At 37.0% G+C, this 25,406-nt stretch overlaps 2 non-coding genes across 2 annotated transcripts; one reads left to right on the forward strand and one right to left on the reverse strand.

Moving 5' to 3' along the window:
- Window positions 1-9,218: 9,218 nt before the first annotated feature.
- Window positions 9,219-9,324, reverse strand: LOC144552352 (small nucleolar RNA R71). The gene has a single exon (XR_013511086.1). It is a non-coding gene; the product is annotated as a small nucleolar RNA R71 (small nucleolar RNA).
- A 15,009-nt stretch (window positions 9,325-24,333) lies between these two features.
- Window positions 24,334-24,440, forward strand: LOC144552351 (small nucleolar RNA R71). Its single transcript, XR_013511085.1, has one exon. It is a non-coding gene; the product is annotated as a small nucleolar RNA R71 (small nucleolar RNA).
- The last annotated feature ends 966 nt before the right edge of the window (window positions 24,441-25,406 follow it).

Raw genomic sequence — 25,406 nt, forward strand, 5'->3', positions numbered from 1 at the left:
GAAATGCAACCCCGAACCAAATCGTAGTTCAGAGATTTCAATGCAATTTTTTTTTTTTGCTTTCGTAGTATCATGAAAAGAACATTCACAATATTAATTAATGAGAATGGTTCAAATACCTCATCGTGTCTCTATTTTTAAAAACTTTAGTAACTTAAAATTTTGAAACTTAAAAGTCAAAATAAAACCAATGGATATGATCTACATCATTTTAACTTTGCACATATAAAATATTACGATATTTCAACTTTGTTTTGATTGCCATCAAGAGATTGTAAAAAATCTATTAATGTGGATAATTTCTAGACGTTGATTTTTCAACTTATTAATTTCCATAAAAATAAAATTTAAATGTGATAATATTTTATGAATATATAGAGAATAACATAGATCATATCTAACGGTTTTATTTTGACATATAATTTAAATTTTGAGTTATTAAAGTTTTTAAAAATAAAGATATGATGGAGACATTTGAATCGTCCTCATTAATCAATTCCATCTAAAATGATACACTTTAGCACCATACTTAAAATTCTAGCAATAAGAAAAAATAAATTGCAATACAGAGACTTTCTTCCCCTCAGCACAAACAGATGGATTTATAGTACCCCAAGTAATACCCCTCTTAGCAAAATATTTTTCTGATAATTTAAAATTTGAGCTTGAATAAAATTAATAGCGCTAACTTTAGTCCCATCAATTAAAGGTCTTTGTAAACTCTAAACCCTAAATCCTAATACAACACTTCAATTGAAAGTCTTTGTGACACACTAGTACTGTTTCTAAATGGTAAGAGATGAAGGTAGTTGCAACTCTAATACAATACTCCAATTGAAGGTATTTGAAGCACACTAGTAATGTTTACAAATGACATTATAAGAGGGTAGTTGCAACTCTAATACAACGCCCAATTGAATGTATTTCTAGCACACTAGTAATTTTTCCAACTGACAATATAAGAGGGCAGTTGCAACCCTAATATAACACTCCAACTGAAGGTCTTTACAGCACACCAGGAGTGTCACCATATGACTAAACAAGAGGATAGTTTCGACCCTAATACAACACTCCAATTGAATGTCTTAGCTGCATGATAGGAGTCAAATAAGTCATTATTTTCCCTATCACTTAACCAATATTATTGCCATTTATCGAGTTACAATTGCTTATTTTATAGAGAATCAGATTCCTTTTTGTTATTTCACTTGATTTTGCAGATTTTCAATTATATTGGGGCAAAAACAGCTATAAAACATGCAATTCTGACATCTCAGCCTCAGCCGCATGGATGCCTTCATTTGCATGCTACCCAGAAGAGCTATCGCAGACGGTTATGCCGCTCGTACGAATCTCAGCCAAATCGCATGCTAATCAGGCATCTGCACGCAAAAACTGCGAGAACAACAGTTATAGATCTAACTTCCCAATCAAGGCCTATATAAACATATGGACGCCTAGGAAAGAGATCTCTCTCTCGAACCACATAAAAATACACATAATAAAGAGTACTTAGAACTAAGGTTTCACTCTAGTGGAGGCTATGCAAAGGAGAATCAATAAGGAATAGCAAGGTCTATATTAGAAGATGAGGAAGGAACAATGCATAGAGACGGCGTGCATGAGATAAGGGGTAGCATAGGTGTTCGCCTTCCATCTCTCTTTATTGCTCTCTTTCTTTATGTACTTTGTTCCTTTTGTTGTTGAACCCGCCATAAGCGGCTAAGCAACCCTATTCTAGGGTGATGACATGTAATCTTGAATTCTTATGAGTTTAATCTAGTTGTTCATTTATAATTATCTTTGCACAATGATCTGAATTCTTACTGAGATTTTATGCATTATGTTCTTGTTTATTGTGTGCTTAAAGTGACATCGTATGTGTGGAGTACGTAATCCACTCATACCCTTGGGAGGTTAACCAATATCCAAAGAATATAAGTTATCTTAGATACAAGTAGAATAGACTGACCGATTGACCGCTTGTATTCGAACTACAGTTAAGGGACTTATTGGGAAGTGGTTTAGCAGACGAATGTCGCATTCCATGACTAATAGTGGGGTAATCTTAATTGTTGCTATTACCAAAGGCTGGAGGAAGGACCAACCAAGTGAACTTGATGCTTTTGTAATATTAATAATTAGGACTTATCATTAATCCACATGTAATTGTGATAAGTACCCGACAGGTACTTACTCAGTTAGGCTGTTATGAGACTGACCGGAGATCAATACTAGAATAGGATTAGCACCTCTCAGATCGCATTGATACTAGTACAGGGCATGTACAGTTCAGGCCAAATCGTGTGCGATTCCGACTTGAGTGGAAACCAGACTGTGTACGGTTTACCCAAACATGTGCGGATGGTGACAGAGCTGCATGCTATTGAGTAACTTTACAACTGACATGTATTAGCAATAGCATGCGGTTGGTGACAGACTGTACGTTATTGTTATGACAACTAGACCCTAGATTAAACAAGTTTAAATGATAGAATGTCTGATTTCCTAGAAGCCGATTTTCTAAACACTTAATCTACTACTACTCCTCTGTTGTAATCCAACATTACAACCGAGCAACCAATAAACAATCAACCATAACACAACCAACTAACCCAAAGGAACCGATAACCTAGACCTAGTTTATATCTTAGATCTCTTAATACACCATCCCTGCGGATTGACACCCCAATCTATACTATACGATAGATTCATATGCTTGTGAATCGACAGTAAAGTAGACATTAGGATTATAAATATTATTAGTATTGATTTTCACCTTATCAAGTTTTTTGGCGCCATTACCGGAGATGGTGTAAAATTCTTACGAATTTTTACATTGTCATTAAGGTGTCTAAGTTACCAAACTGAATCTAGGTTTTTTAGTTTCTTTTCTTAATCTCTTTTCTTTAATCTCTCTTAATCTCTTATTTCTTCTTGTAGGTGCATACACTAGCTGGATACACGAGATCCAGTATAGTTCTCAACTCAAACAAGAAATTAACTCCTCCTCTCTCAACTTCAGCCAAGAGGAAGTATGTAAGGAAGCAAGACCCCTCTAAGGAAATTCTGCCCAAGCCTTCCAAGATGTCTTCCCATGATGAAGTTCCACTGAACACACTACAACATAATAATCGAGTTCCACCTAACCGAGTGGAAGTCAATGAAGAAGAGACTGGACCTATCAAGGACTATTCCATGACAACTGGGGAGCACAACCGAAGCAACATCCGTATACCAGTTGCCAATGCTCAAACCGAACTCAAGACTTTATACATACATGAAGTACAAAGAAACCAATTTGAAGGTTGGCCAAGAGACAACCCTCAGATCCACATCTCTGACTTCCTCACCATCAGTGACTCCATCCGACAAGAAAGAGTAGAGCAAGACCACATGCGTCTCCGCCTATTTCCCTTATCACTTGGACCAAGGCCGAAATCAAAGGGATCGTTCGATTCAACATGAATAATTTCAAAACTAAATAAATAAAATGCACACAAAATGATAAGCAACAATTTGACAATATCTAGGAAAGCCGTACCTGCTATTGTGGTGTAGTTCGCTACCGCTTCTTCGTCACTCTTTACTTTTGAACTCAGACCTAGATCATGTAACACGATTCGCAAATTAATATTTTTACATTTTATTTTTTTATTCGTCTATTACTAGACCGATAGTTATAGAGTACATATGGTCCGAATATGCAACTAGATATAAGCACTAGTGGAGAACATACAATTAGTGTCGCCTTAAAAAACTGACACTAATACTTTAGTATCGGTCGTTTACAAAAAGCCGACACTAATAATATTAGTGTCGGTTGTTTATAAATAGGCGGCACTAATAACTGAGAATTAGTGTCGGCTGTTTATAAAAAGGCGACACTAATGTATTAGTGTCGGCTATTTATAAACAACCGACACTAATACTTAACAATTAGTGTCGGCTATTTATAAACAGCCGACACTAATACATTAGTGTCGTTTTTTTATAAATAGCCGACACTAATTCTCAGTTACTAGTGTCGCCTATTTATAAACAGCCGACACTAAAGCTGAAAAAATTTCATTTTAAGTCCCGCGCACCTCTTTCAAACGCACGCCTAGGGTTTAAAACACAGCCTTCACTTCGCTTCACGCTTCTCTCCGATTTGATATTCTCAAACCTAGCCGCTTCTTCTAGGCGAATACCAGAAGATGGTGCTGTTTCATTTCGTCAACTGTGCTCTCTCGCTACACCACCTCTCTCTCGCGACACCAGACGTTGCCTAGATGAAGTTGCCTCTGTGGACTCTGAAGCGCTACACCAGGCATCGCTACATCACCTCCATCTATAAGAGTGTTAAAGGTCACGACATCAGGTTCATACCCTTTACACATCATGTCATGTAAAAAATCCACTGCTGTCTCAATTTCACCATTCTTGTATAATCCATCTATAAGAATGTTATAGGTTACGACATCAGGCTGATGCCCTTTAGAAATCATGTCAGGTAGATAATCCATTGCCTTCTCAATTTCAACTTTCTTGCACAAACCATTTATAAGAATAAATGAGCAATTTGGATGATATTTTATTTAGTGAGTGTTATTTATAAATTATGATGAATTATTTGATATCTTTGTTTTATATATAGTTCAACAAAAATATATGAGCATCTCAGAACAAAAATTTTCATTTTTGAAATTTTCTATGATTTATAGTGAATTTTTGAAATTTATTTTTTATTTAAAAAAAAAAACATTAGTGTCGGCTATTTATTAAAAAACCGACACTAATATTAGTGTCGGTTTTTTAATAAATAGCCGACACTAATGCCTTACTTTTAGTGTCGGCTTTTTACAAAGTATTAGTATCAGCCCGATTAGTGTCGCCTAATGTCCGACACTAATACCCATAAACAGCCGACACTAATTTCAAGTTCTCCACTAGTGAAGCAGTAAAGTTTAACCTAAGATCATACATATATTAAAATTGATTTTGATTAGAATATATGTACGTCTACACGTATATAAATATAATGAAATTTATTTCTCATGATATATATTAAAGTTATATATAATAGAATTTATTGATCAGAACGTCTGTACATATTTTCAAGTTGATTAAGAGCATACATATAACGAAGTTTTTATCATCATGATAAGAAGTATATATTATTTATAAGTTTTAGAGTATACTTCTTTCTTAATAAATAAAATAGTTCTAGGTTATTAGTGAATAAATCTCTAGGATTATCGGTGAAAGTTTTCATCAAACACAATAGTAAATGTGAATCAAAATAGTTGTTTGTAATAAAAATAGTTATAGGATTATCGGTGAAAATTTACCATTTAATTATAAACTAACTGAAAATAATATATATACAATTCCCGTACTATGGTGAGACTCAAACTAATTGAAGTTACTAGAGCGAGTATTATTCGGTTAATAATTTATATTAGCAACTTTAAGTTATGAATCAAACAAATTAAAGTAACTTCATATCTGAAAACAACATCTGTTACATGAGATGAAAATGACTAAATCTTGTTACTCGATTTCGAAATAAATTATTTAAAAGCTATGCAAAGGAGTCCAAATGATAATAAGTAAAAATTGAAACTTATTTAAAAGCTATTCTTACTCGATTTCGAAATAAGTAAAAACAGGCAAAATACGAATATATATACATATAATATTTTATTATTGTTTAATATACTGATTTATGAAGGAATATGCTAGCATGTTATGCATAGCATAGAGCCCCTCCATGCAATGCCTTGGATTTCGACTTTTCAAAATCCTAACGGTCGATCCGAACCGTTCATCTTGTTCTCCATATTAATATGTGTTTGGGGACCAAATTTTACATTTTTTGGAATTTTTTTACTATTTCTTTAGATTTATTGAAAATCGCTGTTTTTTTCTGGTCCAGATTTGCTGAAAACAGCGATTTTCAATAAATCTAAAGAAATAGTAAAAAAATTCCAAAAAATGTAAAATTTGGTCCCAAAACACATATTAATATGGAGAACAAGATGAACGGTTTGGATCGACCGTTAGGATTTTGAAAAGTCGAAATCCAAGACGTTGCATGGAGGGGCTCTATGCTATGCATAACATGCTAGCATATTCCGATTTATGAAATTCTATAAATTTTTGACAATCAAAACCATTCTTAATTTCCACCTATTATATGATCTAGAGATTTTATCAAATAAATAAATAAAAGAAATCTTATTAAATAAATAATTTTCAGAAACTATATAATTTTCATGAATCTTCATCAAGCAAATAAATATAAAATAGATGAGATTTAATAGACATTAATAAACGTTTGAACCATAAATAAACATACTATATGATACTATTTACAAAGTATAATAATATTGAGAAAATAGTAATTTGGGGTTACCTTGATGAGAAACTTCCAAAAGACTAAGAGAAGAGATTTTTGGGTAGTCCTTCGGTAGCTGTTATAAATCCCGATAGATAAAACTGAACCATGAAATTTTGAAGTTGCACAATGGATGATTACTATATAATTGCTCTAAGTTTGATACACGGAATTTCATCCAAGTGGTATAGAGTCAAATATTGAATTTGAAGAAAAGGAGAGGGAGAAAAAGATGTGTCAGGGAACACAATTAATACTTAAGCGGTTTTGGAATTAAAATAGAGAAAAGGCAATTAACAGGATAGGGGCGCGAGCGGGCGACCCTTGATTGAACAGAGGGGGCGGTTAAGAGGGGTGGTTATAATTATACAATTTATGGTTGGTTTATTGGAGAAGTTAGTTATTTCAATTAGATTCGCACCTTTTTATAAATACACCTTCTGCTAGATATATAATTAGATTATGATTTGCCAATGATATTTTATATGGACTATATAATTTGAGAGATCTATATCGAAATTATTTGTTTCTTGTCACGGTAATTTAATTTGGGTAATTTGTGAAGTTGTTAAATAAAAATAAATTAAAAAGAAAAGTTGACATGTAAGGATGAACAAATTTATACACTGTTGTACCTTAATTTAGTATTTTCAATTACGTGGTGTTATATAATCATTTATATTTTTACAAATGAAATTTTTAATTAGATCGTACGTACATAAAATTATATGGTGTTACAATGCTATTCAGAGTTCCATCGCAGACGGTTATGCTGCTCGTGCGGATCTCAGTCGAACTGCATGCTATTCAGGCATCCGCACGTAGTAGCTACCAGAACAAGAGTTACAGATCTAACTTCCCAATTAAGGCCTATATAACCATATAGACGCCTGGGAAACTCTCTCCCTCAAACCACAGAAGAATACACATATCAGAGAGCACTTAGAACTAGAGTTTCACTCTAGTGGAGACTATGCAAGGTCTCTACAAGAAGATGAGAAAGGAATAAGGCGTAAAGACGGCGTGCATGAGATAAGGGGCAGCATAGGTGTTCTCCCTCTATCTCTCTTTATCGCTCTCTTTCTTTATGTACTTTGTTTTTGTTGTTGTTGAACTCGCCATGAGCGGCTAAGCAACCCTACTCTAGGGTGAAGATATGTAATCTTAAATTCTTATGAGTTTAATCTAGTTGTTTATTTATATTATCTTTGCACTATGATCTGAATTCTTACCGAGATTTTATGCATTATGTTCTTGTTTATTGTGTGCTTAAAGTGATCTCGTATGTGTGGAGTACGTAATCCACTCATACCCTTGGGAGGTTAACCAATATCCAAAGAATATAAGTTATCTTAGATACAAGTAGAATAGACTATTCGAACTACAGTTAAGGAACCTATTAGGATGTTGTTTAGTAGATGAATGTCGCATTCCATAACTAGTAGTGGAGTAATCTTAATTATTAGTATTGTGAAATACTAGTAATTAGGACTTATCATTAATCTTAATGCAATTGTACTAAGTACCTGAAAATACTTATTCAGTTAGGGTGTTGTGAGATCGATAGGAGATCAACATTAGAATAGGATTAGCAGCTATCAGATTGCATTGATACCAGTGCAGGGTGTATGCGGTTCAGGCCAAACCGTGTGCGGTTCCGATTGGAGTTGAAACCAGACTTTGTACGGCTTACCCAAACGTGTGCGAATGGTGACAGAGCCGCATGCTACTGAGTAACTTTACAATTGATAGGTATTAATAGTAGCACGCGGTTGGTGATAGTAGCATGTGGTTAGTGACAGACCATGCGTAATTGTTATGACAACCAGAACCTAGATTAAACAAGTTTGAATGATAGAATGTCTGATTCCCTAGAAGCCCATCTTCTAAACACTTAATCTACTACTACTCCTCTGTTGTAATCCAACATTACAACCAAGCAACCAATAAACAATAAACAATCAACCATAACACAACCAACTAACCTAAAGAAACCGATAACCTAGACCTAGTTTACATCTTAGATCTCTTAATACACCATCCTTGCGGATCGACACCCCAATCTTATACTATACGATAGATTCATACGCTTGTGAATCGACAGTAAAGTAGACATTAGGGTTATAAATATTATTAGTATTAATTTCCACCTTATCAAGCTTTTTGGCACCGTTGCCGGGGATGGTGTAAAATTCTCACGAATTTTTACATTGTCATTAAGGTGTCTAAGTTACCAAACTGAATCTAGGTCTTTTAGTTTCTTTTCTTAATCTCTTTTCTTTAATCTCTCTTAATCTCTTATTTCTTCTTGTAGGTGCATACACTAGTTGGATACACGAGATCCAGTCTAGTTCTCAACTCAAACAAGAAGTTAACTCATCCTCTCTCAACTTCAGCCAAGAGAAAGTACGTAAGGAAGCAAGACCCCTTTAAGGGAATTCTGCCCAAGCCTTCCGAGATGTCTTCCCATGATGAAGTTCCACTGCGGCACTACAACATAACAATCGAGTTCCACCCAATCGAGTGGAAGTCAATGAAGAAGAGACTGAACCTATCAAGGACTATTCCATGCCAACTGGGGAGCACAACCGAAGCAGCATCGGTATACCCGTCGCCAATGCTCAAACCAAACTCAAGACTTCATACATACATGAAGTACAAAGGAATCGATTTGAAGGCATAGAGGAAGACCACATGCGTCTCTGCCTATTTCCTTTCTCACTTGGACCAAGGCGGAAAGCATGGCTGGACTCTCTAGATCCCAAGTCAAGAACAACCTGGGACGAGTTCGCCATAGCCTTTCTTGCCAAGTACTTTCCACCGAAGATGACCGCTGACTATCGATCAAGAATCATCGGTTTGTAACAACAAGATGGAGAATCTCTGAATGATGCATGAGAGCGCCATAAGGACCTCTTACGACAGTGTTCCCACCATGGATTTGGCAAATGGCTAGTTCTACAATCCTTCTATGATGGTATCTTCCGTCATCTGAAGCAGTTACTGGATACGTCCGCAGGTGGAGCATTCAACAACCAGAGTGTCAAAGGAGCAACAAGGATAATCGACAGCTTGTGTCTAAGCCTATATTATTCTTACCAAGCATATGATACTAGAAGGGTGAAAGAATCAAGCGAGCCAAATTGCCCTCATCGTATCGAAGGTTGACGCCATATGCGACATGTTTACCAAGCTCACTACCCCGCATTCTCTTAGAGCCAATGTTGTAGCATGCGTACTATGCGAAAACTGTGAAGAATTTCATCGTCTCATTGAAGGTGTTTGGAGCACTTTACTAGTCTCCAGATGGTAAGATAATAGGGCATTTACAAACCCTAATTGAACACTCCAATTGAAGGCATTTGGAGCACTCTAGTAGTGCCTCCATATGGCAAGATAAAATGGCATTTACAACCCTAATACAACACTCCAATTGAAGGTGTTTGGAGCACTCTAGTAATGTCTCCAGACGGCAAGATAACAGGGCATTTACAATTCCAATACAATACTTCAGTTGAAGGTATTTGGAGCACTCTAATAGTGTCTCCATATTACAAGATAAAAGGTGATGCGTGCCGAAAGCACCAAAAATAAGTTCCTTACTTTTATTAAGATTTTGTAAAATAACAAGTACGGGTCGAATCCACATAGAGTAGTTTTAATTTATTTTTAACTTGACTAAAATAAAAATTGAGAGGGAATTTTGACTGTAGCAAATAGATGACAATAAATTTGATAAAATATCAAATAATTTAAAAGATTCTAGTTCTTGGTTCAGTTTCCACCAAATTTTGATTGCTTAATCAATTGTACCGCACTTCCTACTCTATTTATGGAATTAATAACCGTAGATAACAACAAGCTATGTTACCCCAATTTCTCCCAATATGTAACCAAGAGATGCTCGGATTACACCTAACTGCTGGACAATCTAAGACAAGTTTTATAGATTTAGTGCAACAATAGCATTATTGGTCAGAGAAAATAGGTTAGTCTAAGCAACAAAATCAGACGCCTTATTTATTTAACTTGGGTTGTGTTATCCTTACTGATGCACGATCACTAATTTACTACTTATGAATCAAGAGCAACAACAATTACAGATTGAAGTCCTAAATCTAGCATTTGATAAATAAATGAATGAAATAGCAGGCCAAAACTAAATCAAGCATATAAAAATCATAAACATTAAACTCAGAATAACACAATCAATTCCTAAAAAGAGTAAGAAATAACATTACAGTAATTGATTATTGCATGGACAAGATCTTAGATTTCAACATCCCCTTGAACTAGAAAAGAAAAGCCTAGCCTCGCATGGTGAAAGAGCACATTACAAAGAAAAGATAAAATATTTGTCTTTCTGTCTCCTCTCTCTACCCCTGAGCATACCCCTTTTTTATAGGCTACAAAATACTTGGATATCAAGTAATTTGCCCTCAAGAGAATTATCTTCCAAAAATCTCTAAATATCTGATATCTACAAATTCTTCTCCAGCACAAAAATTCAGATTATGCTTCTTTGTATGAATATTGAGTATGGCTAATATAACATTAGTGTCATTTAAGTCTATATAACACCAACTTCAAAACCTATCAAATCGAGTTCAAATGGCGAATCCAAACCGTTCAAACTAATTTATTTTATGAGTGATGCGTTTACATGCAAACTTTTTATATTTTCGAGTTATTTTAGTATCAAATCAAGCGGAAAAAAAATTTGAAAAATGAATGTATTAAATTAACTTAAAAACTCACACATTTAACCGCTTGACTTGATACCAAATAAACTCAAAAACTTATAAATTTTACATGTAAACACAACTAATGAAGTTTATCGGTTTGAACGGTTTGGATTCACCATTTGAACTCGATTTGATAGGTTTTGGAGTTGGTGTTATATAAACTGAAATGACACTGATGTTATATTAGCCATACTCATGAATATTTGCTCAGGATATGTTCCGAATTCAAAGATACTCAAAATATAAAAATTGCAGAAATCATTATTAGCTTTCCATCGAATTTTGTTTCATCCAATTCAGAGTTGTAATGAAAAAGATCTGGCTAAAATACCAAACGTTGCCATAGTTGTCCAGATTGCATGATTTATTTCTTTTTTCACCAAACTTCTTCATTTGCTCCTGTAATCAAAATATCAATTTAGTGAGCTAAACTAGGCATAAATTCTGCACAAAAGAATAAGTATAAGGGAATAAATATAAATATACTTTTGCACTTATCAAAAGGACATTTACAACACTAATACAACACTCCAATTGAAGGTGCTTGGAGCACTCTAGTAATTTCTCTAGATAGCAAGATAATGAGGCATTTACACTAATACAACACTCCAATTGAAGGTGTTTGGAGCACTCGAGTAGTGTCTCCAGATGGCAAGATAATAGGGCATTTACAACCATACTAAAACACTCAAATTGAAGGAGTTCGGAGCACTGAAGTCATGTCTCCAGATGGCAAGAAAATATGACATTTAGAACCCTAATACAACACTCCAATTGAACGTGTTTGTAGCACTCTAGTAGTGACTCTATATAGCAAGATAATAGGGCATTTACAACCCGAATACAACACCCCAATTGAAGGTATTTGGAGCACGCTAGTAGTGACTCTATATAGCAAGATAATAGGGCATTTACAACCCTAATACAACATTCCAATTGAAGGTGTTTGGAGCACTCTAGTAGTGACTTTATATAGCAAGATAATAGGGCATTTACAACCCTAATACAACGCTCCAGTTGAAGGTGTCCGGAGCACTCTAATAGTGACTCTAATATGACATATACAACACTGATACGACACTCCAATTGAAGGTGTTTGGAGCACCCTAGTAGTGTCTCCAGATGACAAGATAATAGGCATTTACAACCCTTATACAACACTCCAATTGAAGGTGTTTGGAGCACTCTAGTAGTGACTCTATATAGCAAGATAATATGACATTTACAACCCTAATACAACACTCCAATAGAAGGTGTTTGGAGCACTCGAGTAGTATCTCGAGATGACAAGATAATAGAGCATTTACAACCCTAATACAACATACCAATTGAACGTGTTTGGAGCAATCTAATAGTGTCTCCAGATGGAAAGATAATAAGGCATTTACAACCCTAGTATAACACTCCAATTGAAGGAGCATGGAGCACTCCAGTAGTGACTCTATAGCAAGATAATAGGGCATTTACAACCCTAATACAACACTCCAATTGAAGGTGTTTGGAGCACTCTAGTAGTGTCCCCAGATGCCAAGATAAAATGACATTTACAACCCTAATACAACACTCCTATTGAAGGTGTTTCGAGCACTCTTGTAGTGACTCTATATAGTAAGATAATAGGGCATTTGCAACCCAAATCCAACACTCCAATTGAAGGTGTTTGTAGCACTCTAGTAGTGACTTTATATAGTAAGATATGCATTTACACCCCTAATACAACACTGCAATTGAAGATGTTTGGAGCACTCTAATAGTGTCTCTATATGACAAGAAAATATGGCATTTACAATCCTAACATAACACACTAATTGAAGTTGTTTGGAGCACTCTAGTGCTGACTATAGCAAGATAGTAGGGCATTTACAATCCTAATCCGACACTCGAATTGAATGTGTTTGGAGCACTGTAGTGTCTCTATATAGCAAGATAATAGGGCATTTACAACCCTAATACAACACTCCAATTAAAGGTGTTTGAAGCACTCTAGTAGTGGCACAATATGGCAAGATAAAAGAGCATTAACAACCCTATTACAACACTCTAATTGAAGGTATTTGGAGCACTCTAGTAATGTCTCCAGATGGCAAGATGATAGGGCATTTACAATCCTAACACAACACTCCAATTAAAGGTATTTGGAGCAATCTAGTATTGTCTTCAGATAGCAAGATAAAAGGGCATTTACAACACTAATACAACACACCAATTGAAGGTGTTTGGAGCACTCTAGTAATGTCTCAAGATGGCAAGATAATAGAGCATTTACAATCCTAATACAACACTCTCCAGATGGCAAGATAATAGGGCATTTACAACCCTAATACAACACTCCAATTGAAGGTATTTGGAGCACTCTAGTACTGTCTCCATATGGGAAGATAAAAGGGCATATACAACACTAATATAACACTCCAATTGAAGGTGTTTGGAGCACTCTAGTTCTGCCTCGATATGGCAAGATAAAGGGCATTTACAACCCTAATACAACACTTCAATTGATTGTGTTTGGAGCACTCTAGTAGTGCCTCGATATGGCAAGATAAAAGGGCATTAACAACCCAAATATAACACTCCAATTGAAGGTATTTGGAGCACTCCAGTAGTGTCTCCATATGGCAAGATAAAATGACATTTACAACCCTAATACAACACTCGAATTGCAGGTATTTGGGGCACTCCAGTAGTGTCTCCATATGGCAAGATAAAATGACATTTACAACCCTAATACAACACTCCAATTGAAGGTGTTTGGGGCACTCCAGTAGTGTCTCCAGATGATAAGATAATAGGGCATTTACAACTCTAATACAACACTTCATTTGATGGTGTTCGTAGCACTCGACGAGTGTCTCCAGATGGCAAGATAATAGGGCATTTACAATCCTAATACAACACTCCAATTGAAGGATTTTGGAGCACTTTAGTACTGACTCAATGTGGTACGATAATAGGGCATTTACAATTCTAATCCAACACTCCAAATGAAGGTGTATGGAGCACTCTAGTAGTGTCTCCAGATGGATAGACGAAAGGGCATTTACAACCCTAATACAACACCCAAATTGAAGGTGTTTCGAGCACTCTTGTAGTGAATATATATAGCAAGATAATAGGGAATTTATAACCCAAATACAACACTCCAACTAAAGGTGTTCGTAGCACTCTAGTAATGACTTTATATAGCAAGATAATACAACTTTTACACCCCTAATGCAACACTCCAATTGAAGATGTCTGGAGCACTTTAGTAGTGTCTCTATGTGGCAAGAAAATAGGGCATTTACAATCCTAAGAGAGCACTCTAATTGAAGGTGTTTGGAGCACTCTAGTGCTGACAATATATAGCAAGATAATAGGGTATTTACAATCCTAATCCAACACTCCAATTGAATGTGTTTGGAGCACTCTAGTAGTGTCTGTATAGTAAAATAGTAGGGCATTTACAACCCTAATACAACACTTTAATTGAGTGTGTTTGGGGCACTCTAGTAGTGTCTCCTGATGACAAGACAATAGGGCATTTACAATCCTAATAGACACAACAATTTAAGGTGTTTGGAGCACAATACTAGTTTCTCTAGAGGGCAAGACAATAGGGCATTTCTAACCCTAATACAACACTACAATTGAAGGTGTTTGGGGCACTCTAGTAGTGTCTCCAAATAGCAAGATAATAGGGAATTTACAATCCTAATAAAACACTCCAATTGAAGGTGTTTGTTCCACTCTAGTAGTGTCTCTATATGGCAAGATAATAGTGTGTTTACAACACTCCAATTTGAGGTGTCTGGAGCACTCTAGTAGTGTCTCGAGATGACAAGATAATAGGGCATTTACAACCCTTATGCAACACTCGAATTGAATGTATTTGGAGCACTCCAGTAGTGCCATAATATGGAAAGATAAAACGACATTTACAACCCTAATACAAAACTCCAATTAAAAGAGTTTGGCGCACTTTAATAATGTCTCTAGATGTCAAGATAATACGGCATTTACAACCCTAATACAACACTCTAATTGAAGGTATTTGGAGAACTCTAGTAATGTCTCCAAATGGCAAGATAATAGGGCATTTACAATCCTGACACAACACTCCAATTAAAGGTATTTGGAGGAATATAGTATTGTCTTCAAATGGCAAGATAAAATGACATTTACAACACTAATACAACACACCAATTGAAGGTGTTTGTAAAACTTTATTAGTTTCTCCGGATGACAAGACAATAGGGTATTTACAACCCTAGTGCAACACTCCAGTCGAAGGTGTCTAGAGCACTCTAGGAGGGCCTCGACATGGCAAGATAAAAGGGCATTTACAACAATATAATACTCTAATTGAAGGTGTTTGGAGCACTCTAGTAGTGTCTCCAGATTGCAAGATAATATGGGCATTTACAGCCCAAATACTACACTCCAATTGAACGTATTTGGAGCACTTTAGTAGTGTCTCGAGATGGCAAGGTAAAAAGGTATTTACAACACTAATACAACACTCCAGTTGATGGTGTTTGGAGCACCTTACTAATGTCTCCAGATGACAAGATAATAGGGCATTTACAACCACAATTCAACACTTCAATTGAAGGAGTCTGGAGCACTCTAGTACTCTATATAGCACGATAATAGGGCATTTATAACCCTAATACAACACCCCAATTGAAGGTGTTTGTTGCACTCTAATAGTGAATCTATATAGCAAGATAATAGGGCATTTACAACTCTAATAGAACACTCTAATTGAAGGTGTTTTGAGCACTCTAGTAGTGTCTCTAGATACCAAGATAAAATGACATTTACAACCCTAATACAACACTCCTATTGAAGGTGTTTCGAGCACTCTTGTAGTGACTCTATCTAGCAAGATAATAGGGCATTTACAACCCAAATGCAACACTCCAATTGAAGGTGTTTGTAGCACTCTAGTTCTACTTTATATAGTAAGATAAGACGACATTTACACCCCTAATACAACACTCCAATTGAAGATATTCGGAGCACTCTAGTAGTGTCTCAATATGGCAAGAAAATAGGGCATTTACAATCTTAACAGAATATTCCAATTAAAGGTGTTTGCAGCACTCTAGTGCTGGTTATATATAGCAAGATAATAGGGCATTTACAATCCTAGTCCAACACTCCAATTGAATGTGTTTGGAGCACTCTAGTAGTGTCTCTATATGGGAAGATAATAGGGCTTTTACAACCCTAATACAACACTTCAATTGAATGCGTTTGGAGCACTCTAGTAGTGTTTGAAGCACTCTTGTAGAGACTCTATCTAGCAAGATAATAGGGCATTTACCACCCTAATACAACACTCCAATTGAAGGTGTTTGGAGCACTCTTGTAGTCTCTATATGGCAAGATAATGGGGCATTTACAAACGTAATACAACACTCCAATTGAAGGTATTTGGAGCACTCTAGTAGTCTCCATATGGCAAGATAAAAGGGCATTTACAACACTAATACAACACAGCAATTGAAGGTGTTTGGAGTACTCTAGTAATGTCTTCAGATGACAATATAATAGGGCATTTACAACCCTAATACAACACTCCAATTGAAGGTGTTTGTAGCATTCTAATAATGTCTCCAGATACCAAGATAAAAAGGGCATTTATTACACTAATACATCACTCCAATTGAAAGTGTTTCGAGCACTCTTCTAGTGACTCTATATAGCAAGATAATAGGGCATTTATAACCCTAATACAACACTCCAATTGAAGGTGTTTGTAGCAATCTAGTAGTGACTCTATATAGCAAGATAATAGGGTATTTACACGAATAATATAACACTCCAATTGAAGATATTTGGAGCACTCTAATAGTGTCTCTATATGGCAATAAAATAGGGCATTGACAATCCTAACAGAACACTCCAATTGAAGGTGTCTGGAGCACTCTAGTGCTAACTATATAGCAAGATAATAGGGAATTTACAATCTTAATTCAACACTCCAATTGAATGTGTTTGGAGCATTCTAGTAGGGTCTCTATATGTCAAAATAAAAGGGCATTTAAAACCTAATACAACACTCCAATTAAAATTGTTTGAAGCACTCTATTAGTGACTATATAGCAATATAATAGGACATTTACGACCCAAATACAACACTTCAATCGAATGTGTTTGGAGAACTCTAGTAGTATCTCCAGATAACAAGATAATAGGGCATTTACAACCTAATACAACACAACAATTGAAGGTGTTTGGAGCACTCTTATAGTTTCTCCGGATGGCAAGAAAATAAGGTATTTACAACTCTAATGCAACACTCCATTTGAAGGTGTTTGGGACACTCTAGTAGTGTCTCCAGATGGCAAGACAATAGGGCATTTACAATCCTAAAACCACACTCCAATTGAAGGTGTTTGGAGCACTCTAGTAGTGTCTATATATGGCAAGATAGTAGGACATTTACAACCCTAATACAACACTCCAATTGGAGGTGTCCAGAGCACTCTAGTAGTGTCTCAAGATGGCAAGATAATAGGGTATTTGCAACCCTAATGCAATACTCCAATTGAAGGTATTTGGAGCACTCTAGTAGTGCCTCGGTATTACAAGATAAAAGAGAATTTACAACCCTAATTCAACACTCCAATTGAAAGTGTTTGGAGTAGTAATGTCTCCAGATGGCAAGATAATAGGGCATTTACAACCCTAATACGACACTCCAATTGAAGGTATTTGGAGCACTCTAGTAGCGTCACTATATGGCCCGATGAAAGGCATTTACAACACTAATACAACACTCCAATTGATGGTGTTTGGAGTACTCTAGTAATGTCTCTAGATGGCAAGATAATATGACATTTATAACCCTAATGCAACACTTCAATTGATTGTGTTCGTAGCACTCGACGAGTGTCTTTAGATGGCAAGATAATAGGGCATTAACAACCCTAATACAACACTTCAATTGAAGGATTATGGAGCAATCTAGTAGTGACTCTATATTGAAAGATAATAGGGCATTTACAACCCTAATACAATACTCTAATTGAAGGTGTTTGTAGCACTCTAATAGTGACTATATATATAAAGATAATAGGGATTTACAACCCTAATACAACACTCCAATTGAAGGTGTTTGGAGCACTCTAGTAGTGTCTCCAGATATCAAGATAAAAGGGCATTTTTAACACTAATACAACACTCTAATTGAAGGTGTTTGGAGCACTCTAGTAGTGACTCTATATAACAATATAATAGGGCATTTATAATCCTAATAAAAAAACTCCAATTGAAGGTGTTTGGAGCACTTTAGTGGTGACTCTATATAGCAACATAATAGGGCATTTGCAACCCTAATACAGCGCTGCAATTGAAGGTGTTTGGAGTAGTCTAGTAGTGACTCTAATAGGGCATTTACAACCCTAATACGACACCTCAATTGAAGGTGTTTGAAGCACTGTAGTAGTGTCTGCAGATGGCAAGATAATATGACATTTACAACCGTTATACAACACTCCAATTGAAGGTGTTTGGAGCACTCTAGTAGTGACTCTATATAAGAAGATAATAGGATATTTACAACCCTAATACAACACTCAAATAGAAGGTGTTTGGAGCACTCGAGTAGTATCTCTAGATAACAAGATAATAGGGTGTTTACAATGCTAATACAACACTCCAATTGAAGGTGTTTGGAGCAATCTAATATTTACAACCCTAATACAACACTCCAATTGAAGGTGTTTGGAGCACTCTAGTAATGTCTCTATATGACAAGATAATAGGGCATTTATAACCCAAAAACAGCACTCCAATTGAAGGTGTTCGCAGTACTCGACGAGTGTCTCGAGATCGCTAGATAATAGGGCATTTACAACCCTACCAACACTCGAATTGAAGGTGTTTGGAGCACTCTAGTAATGTCTCCAAATGATAAGATAATAGGGCATTTACAACCCTAATACAACACTCCAATTGAAGGTGTTTGGTGCAGTCTAGTAATGTCTTTATATGGCAAGATAAAATGACATTTACAACCCTAATACAACACTCCAGTTGAAGGTGTTTGGAGCACTCTAGTAATGTCTCCAGATGGCAAAATAATAGCGTATTTACAACTCCAATACAACACTCAAATTGAAGGTGTTTGGAGCATTCTAGTAATTGTTCGCACAAAAGTGTATGACAAAGTTTCAGTACAACAAGCTATACCTTTTAAGCTTTGAGTTAACTTCCAATTAAGACTACAAGTGCACAATCCTATTGTATAGTAAAATCGGGTATCGATCCATAGGACGGTTCAAATATAAAATGGACTCTACTTAAATTAATTAGGTACTAGAAGTTTGAAAATGCTGATTTAGTTTGTTTAATTTCCTAAGTTCAATTGAGAGAATTAAATGACAGAAAGTAAAGTTTGGTTTTAAATCAGATATAAAAAGGCGTTTCCAGGGTTTTAGATTTCATCTTCAACTGCTTCTCAGCACCATACGCGGGTCGCGTCACTTCTGAAGCGGGGGCGCATGGGTCTCGAGTTAATACAACATGCATCTGTTTCTGCATTGTTTCTTTGTGTAAGGATCTACTGACCCTTCCTAAACCTCAACTATCGTATGCTGGCTTAATAAATTTGGTGACGGAAATGCAATTTCACCTTTTTAGGTTTCCAACCCTAAACTCTCGTTTATTGGTATTCAACCTAAGTTATTTGTGAGGTCTACTAAAGGCATCCACCATCTCTCGATAAATGGAAAAGTTCACCTCTCAATTACTTGGTTTCGCCTCACCGCTCAAAATCATACCTCAGATACTTAGTTTTGAGAGAAACATCAAGGCCAAATTACAAAAATAGATGTTATAGACATCTAACAGTAGACAACAAGAATCATTCAAACAATTTCAATTAAGCAATTAAATAATACTCAGACAAATAAACACAAATATTCAACACAGATTCAAACAACATGCATAATAAACAGAGTATCCGACTACATCGTAACCCTAGAAACTAAATAAACTACTCAAACATAGTTCTAAAACAAGTAAAATAAACAAGGAAATAAGAAATCATGATAAAACCAGGAGAGATCAAGCTTCCTGCCGAGCCTCCTACTTCCAAACCCTCGAAACAAAGTTGATAATAATGGTGGTTGTGTAAAGATTGCTTCCCAAGGGGAGAGATGTCTTTCCTCCTGCTGTCTCCCCCTTATTTATAGCTATTTTGTGACTTGGGGAGCAATCAACCAATGATGGAAGGTGAATCAATCAAGATCTCATGAGATATGGCAATAAATTCAGCTGATGCCTTTCTAAAATGATTTTTGAAATTTTCACATTATAAATTCTGATTTATAACCTTCCTAGAATTGTAGATCTCGCTGTCATCTTTCCAACAAGCTTTTATTTGCCTAAAACGGAGTTCGTATGATCAAGATATGGTCAAAATATGAAAAGATGTCGAAAGCTGGAATTTCCATATATGCGTGGCCGCTCTGTCTGCTTTCTGCGTGACCCACATCACAACTGACGCGACCCCGCGTGGAATCTGCAAGGCCCACGCCCTGCCTCTGTTTATGCTGTGAGCCAAACTTCAAATGAGCATAACTCATTATCCGTAACTCATTTTTCAGTGTTCTACCACTTTTCAGAAAGCTTGCGAGAAGATCTATAATTTGCTCCATTTTCTGAAATTTAAATAGACTTCGGCAGTAACTTGATTGTTGGTATAATTCTAAACTAAACTAAACTAAATTAACCTAACTGCATGGAAATTGGTCAAGTTATTGATATAAAACCCTAGGCAAAAGTATACATAATTCATAGTCATCAAATTTCCCCAAGCTTAAACCTTGCTTGTCCTCAAGCAAAATTCAAACCTAGCTAGTATCTAAACTTATCAAAGTTCCATTTAAATTCCTAAATTTGAAAAACTTGCATGATCTTGCCATTATTAAAACCTCGAGAATCCTTTTGGATAACAATTTGGACTTTCCTTGATCAATTATAATTTACCCCACAGTTCGATCAATCAAATTTAATATTCAAAGATGCATTAATATTTGCAAAAACTTAATTACTCAAATTGATCAATTTTTCATTCTTACATTGAAACTATGCCCTCGTTTGTGGTGATTATTTCTTTTTCGCCCCCCCAAGCTTGGAACAAGCTTAGGTTAGAAAGTCGCGGACTTCGTGTGTGTATGCAAAAGTTCTTTTCTTTTCTAAGTTTGGGAGACGAGCTCAAAGGCGCACAATAGGACTTATGGCCAGTACTCTTATTTTCTCCATCTTTTCATTTATTTCATCACTTTTTTGTTATTATTTTATTTATTTATTTTTGCATACACCATGAATACACACATCCAATGGTATTCATTCATACCAATGGATATCCCAATCTTTCTTTATTTAAAATCTCCATTTTCTTGTTTAAAAGACACAATTCAGTTTCAAAATGGGTTTTCGATATAATTCAAGTTTTCATTTTTTTTTAAATCTCAAAACATCTCATCCTATACAATTCTTTGATCAAACATGGGGTTATTTCTAATTTTTCAAAGTCATCCAAATCACAACCAAAATTTTCCAAACAAGTCCTTAATCCTAGCACTCACACAAATTTATCACCTAAAAATACAATTTAAAAAAAAATAAACATGACCTAAATGCTGATACATTTTTCTTCTATTCAACCCCCCGAGCTTGAATGAAGCATTGTCCTCAATGCTTGAATTCACACAAGAAAAAGTAAATAGAAGAAAATATGGAAACTAACCAGACATGGAGTGAGGGGTGAGGCGGGGGCCCCTCATTAACTGGTGAGAGGTGGGTCGGGTGGATTTGGGTGGAGCGTCCACTTCTGAGGTGTACTGACCGTGTGCTGGTTTTCTGGTAAAGTCCCGAGCTTGCATGTGGCTGGTTTGGTGCATGTCACCTTCTCGAACAAGTCCCCAATCACAGTTTGCCGAGCTTTCATTACAATACATCGAATCACCATTTGCTAAGCTTCCAAATCCTCCAAGAATCTGAGGTTGTGAGCCGAGTTGAGGTCTGCAATTAAAATCATAAGACAAGATTTATTTAGGTCTGGGAACTCATACTTGGCATTAGCTGGAAAAGCCTTGAGCTCAAGAGTCGGTGGCTTTATTTGGGCTTTGACGCGGTCTGCGTCAGGTGCACTCGTCCCACGTGAAGACCTTGCATCAGCTTCATCTGACCTGCGTTCTCTATTTTCCAGGTCTTCGAACTGTGGCACGCGGCCCGGTGAGATCCATCTGGCCCACGTCCAAGTTCCTCAAGGTTGTTAAATTTTGCTTCTGCTGTACACGTCTTCTCTAGGGCAATTTTCTTCTCCTGCAATTCAGATAAATAATCAGGGTAGTTTTAAAAGATTTACCATAATCCTTACGGCTTTGTTCCTTGACTAATTGATCAACCACGTTGATCGCGTAGCGTGTTTCTGATTCAAATGGTTTAGATGGGTACTTCATAGCTTGGTTGAGGTTGAACTCCACTTTTTCATCTCCAATTCGCAGAGTTAGAGTCCCATTCTCCACGTGAATGAGTGTTCGAGCTGTCTTTAAAAATGGCCATCCTAGAATGATTGGGATCTCCTTGTCCTCCATCTCTATCACCATAAAATCAACAGGTACATAGAACTTATTGACCAGAACCAGCACATCCTCCACTATACCAAGTGGTACCCTGACAGAAGAGTCAGCCAGCTGCAGAGTCATGCGCGTGGGTCTGAGCTCGCCTACTCCCATTCGCTTAAAGATGGTGTGTGGCATAAGACTCAGACTGGTCCCTAAGTCACATAGTGCTCGCTTGATGATAGCTTTCTCGATTTTGCAAGGAATGAAGAATTTGCTAGGATCTTCTAGTTTTGGCGGAAGCTCGCTACTCAAGATTGTGCTGCACTACTCTGTGAGTTTCACCATCTCACGTCCCCCCAAGCTTCACTTGTTCATGAGGATGTCTTTAAGGAACTTGGTGTAGGTTGGTATTTGGGTCAAGGCATCGGTGAATGGGATGGTGATGTGCAATTTCTTGAGAACATCGATGAATTTGGTGAATTGTGCATTCAATCTGGTCTCAACTAGTCTTTGTGGGAAGGGTACAGGTGACCAATATGGTGGTGGTTTCTTGGCCTCCTTCTTTTTCTGACTCTCAGACTCATTTGATGTGACCCGCGTGTCAGGGATGCGGCTCACGTTCACAGGCTCTTCAGTGCTGACTGGGGTCGAGTTGGTTCAACGCGGCCAGTACTCTCTTCTTCAGATGGTGACGCGGGGCGCGTGTCAGTGACGCAGCCCGCGTGCTGTGCGGTCTTGTCTGTTGGCTTGACTGGTCCTTCATAATGGGTCCCACTCCGCAGAGGAATCGTCTTAGCTTCTCCTCTAGGGTTGACTTCTGGTTGGCTGGGTAGCCTTCCGGTGGTGTTTGGCGTGAGGTGGCTTGGTGACCCATTTGCTCCATCATCAACTTGGCCTGGGCAGCCATTTGCTCCATCATCAACTTACGCAGAGCAACAATTTGATTCATTTGCTCAAACATCATCTGGTTCATCTTTCCTTGCTCATGTATGAAATTACTCACAAAAGGAGTGACATATGGCTTGGAAGGACCGGATTAAGGCACTCGGTTGTTCTGACTGGGAAAGGAAGCATTCTGGTAGAAGCTCATGTTGTTGTTGTTGCCAGAAAGGTTGTTAAAGGAGTTGTTGAAAGATGGGTTTGAGGAATTATGGAAAGACGCAAGGTTGTTCTGTTTCCACCCTAGCTCTGTTGCTCAATCGGGTCTTTGGAGTAAGATCAGTTGAATGGAGGTTTTGGAAAATAGGATGGTTCATTGTTAAGAAAGTTGACTTGCTCGGTCTCTCCATCATCTTGCGCCAGTGGGCATTGCTCATACACATGCCTCTCATCTCCACACATGACACATGGTTCAGGTTTATGGTTGGCAACAGATTTCACACTTAGCTTGTCGACAGCCCTCTACATGGCATCTAGCTTGGCAGTGAGAGTAATGATCTAATCGACCTCAAAGCGGCCGCCATCTCCAGCTCGGGTGTTGTTGTGGCTGGACCGCTGTTGATTATGCGCCATGCTATCGATCAGGTTCATCGCTTCATGAGGTTCTCTTTCCATCAAGGCTCCACCTGCAACAGCATCAATAGATGTGCGAGTGCTTTCTATTAAACCATCATAAAAAGTTTAAATAAGCAACCAGTGAGGTATACCATGGTGTGGACAAGAGTGTTGCAATTCCCTAAACCTTTCTCATGCCTCATTTAGGGGTTCATCAGACTTTTGTCTAAAACTGGTCAATTGGGTCCTAACCTTGGCAGTTATTTTGTGAGGAAAAAATATGGTAAAAAACAGTTTTGATAATTCCCTCCAAGTGCTTATTGAATCCTTTGGTAATGACCCTAACCATTTCTTGGCCCTATCCCTAAGAGTAAAAGGAAACAATGCAAGTTTGGTATAATCTGTGGTTGCGCCATTTGTTCTAACGGTAGTGCAACACTCAAGAAAAGTTTGGAGATAGGCATGTGGATCCTCATGATCCATGTCATGGAAAGTGTTATGCTGCACAATGTTGACAACTCCCGGATTGAAGTTCGATTGCTGTCCCACTATCCTTGGCAGCCTGATTGCGCCTCTCACATCTCCTGCTCTCGGCACATTAAACTCGCAACTCGTGTAAGGTCCTTGGCACGAATTCGTCCATGTCATCATCTGAGTCAACATCAGTTAGAATCTCCTCTCTGTCCTTCTCTTCACCATTTTGACTCAGTTCGGCCTTTCTGCTTGGGTGTTCTGAGTGTACAGACATTGTCTCTTCCACGCGGGTTACGTCGACTGGGATGCGGGTCGTGTCGAGAGGTGGTTGTGCAGGAACAGTGGCATCAAAAGACGGTCCCGAGGGAGAGAAAAATAAAGAAAAGATACAAGTTAAAATCTAGATTAAATAAAATAAACAAAAATCCAAAAAATAAATGATGCCGTCCCTGGCAACGGCTCTAAAAATTTGTTCGCACAAAAGTGTATCACAAAGTTTCAGTACAGCAAGCTATACCTTTTAAACCTTGAGTTAACTTCCGATTAAGACTGTAAGTGCACAATCCTATCATATAGTAAAATCAGGTATCGATCCACAGGACGGTTCAAATATAAACTAGACTCTACTTAAATAATTAGGTACTAGAAGTTTGAAAAGGTTGATTTGGTTTGTTTAATTTCCTAAGTTCAATAGAGATAATTAAATGACAGAAAGTAAAGTTTGGTTTTAAATTAGATATAAAAAGG

The sequence above is a fragment of the Carex rostrata genome, chromosome 3, assembly GCF_964058835.1.
Source record: "Carex rostrata chromosome 3, lpCarRost1.2, whole genome shotgun sequence".
Classification (NCBI taxonomy): Eukaryota; Viridiplantae; Streptophyta; class Magnoliopsida; order Poales; family Cyperaceae; genus Carex; species Carex rostrata.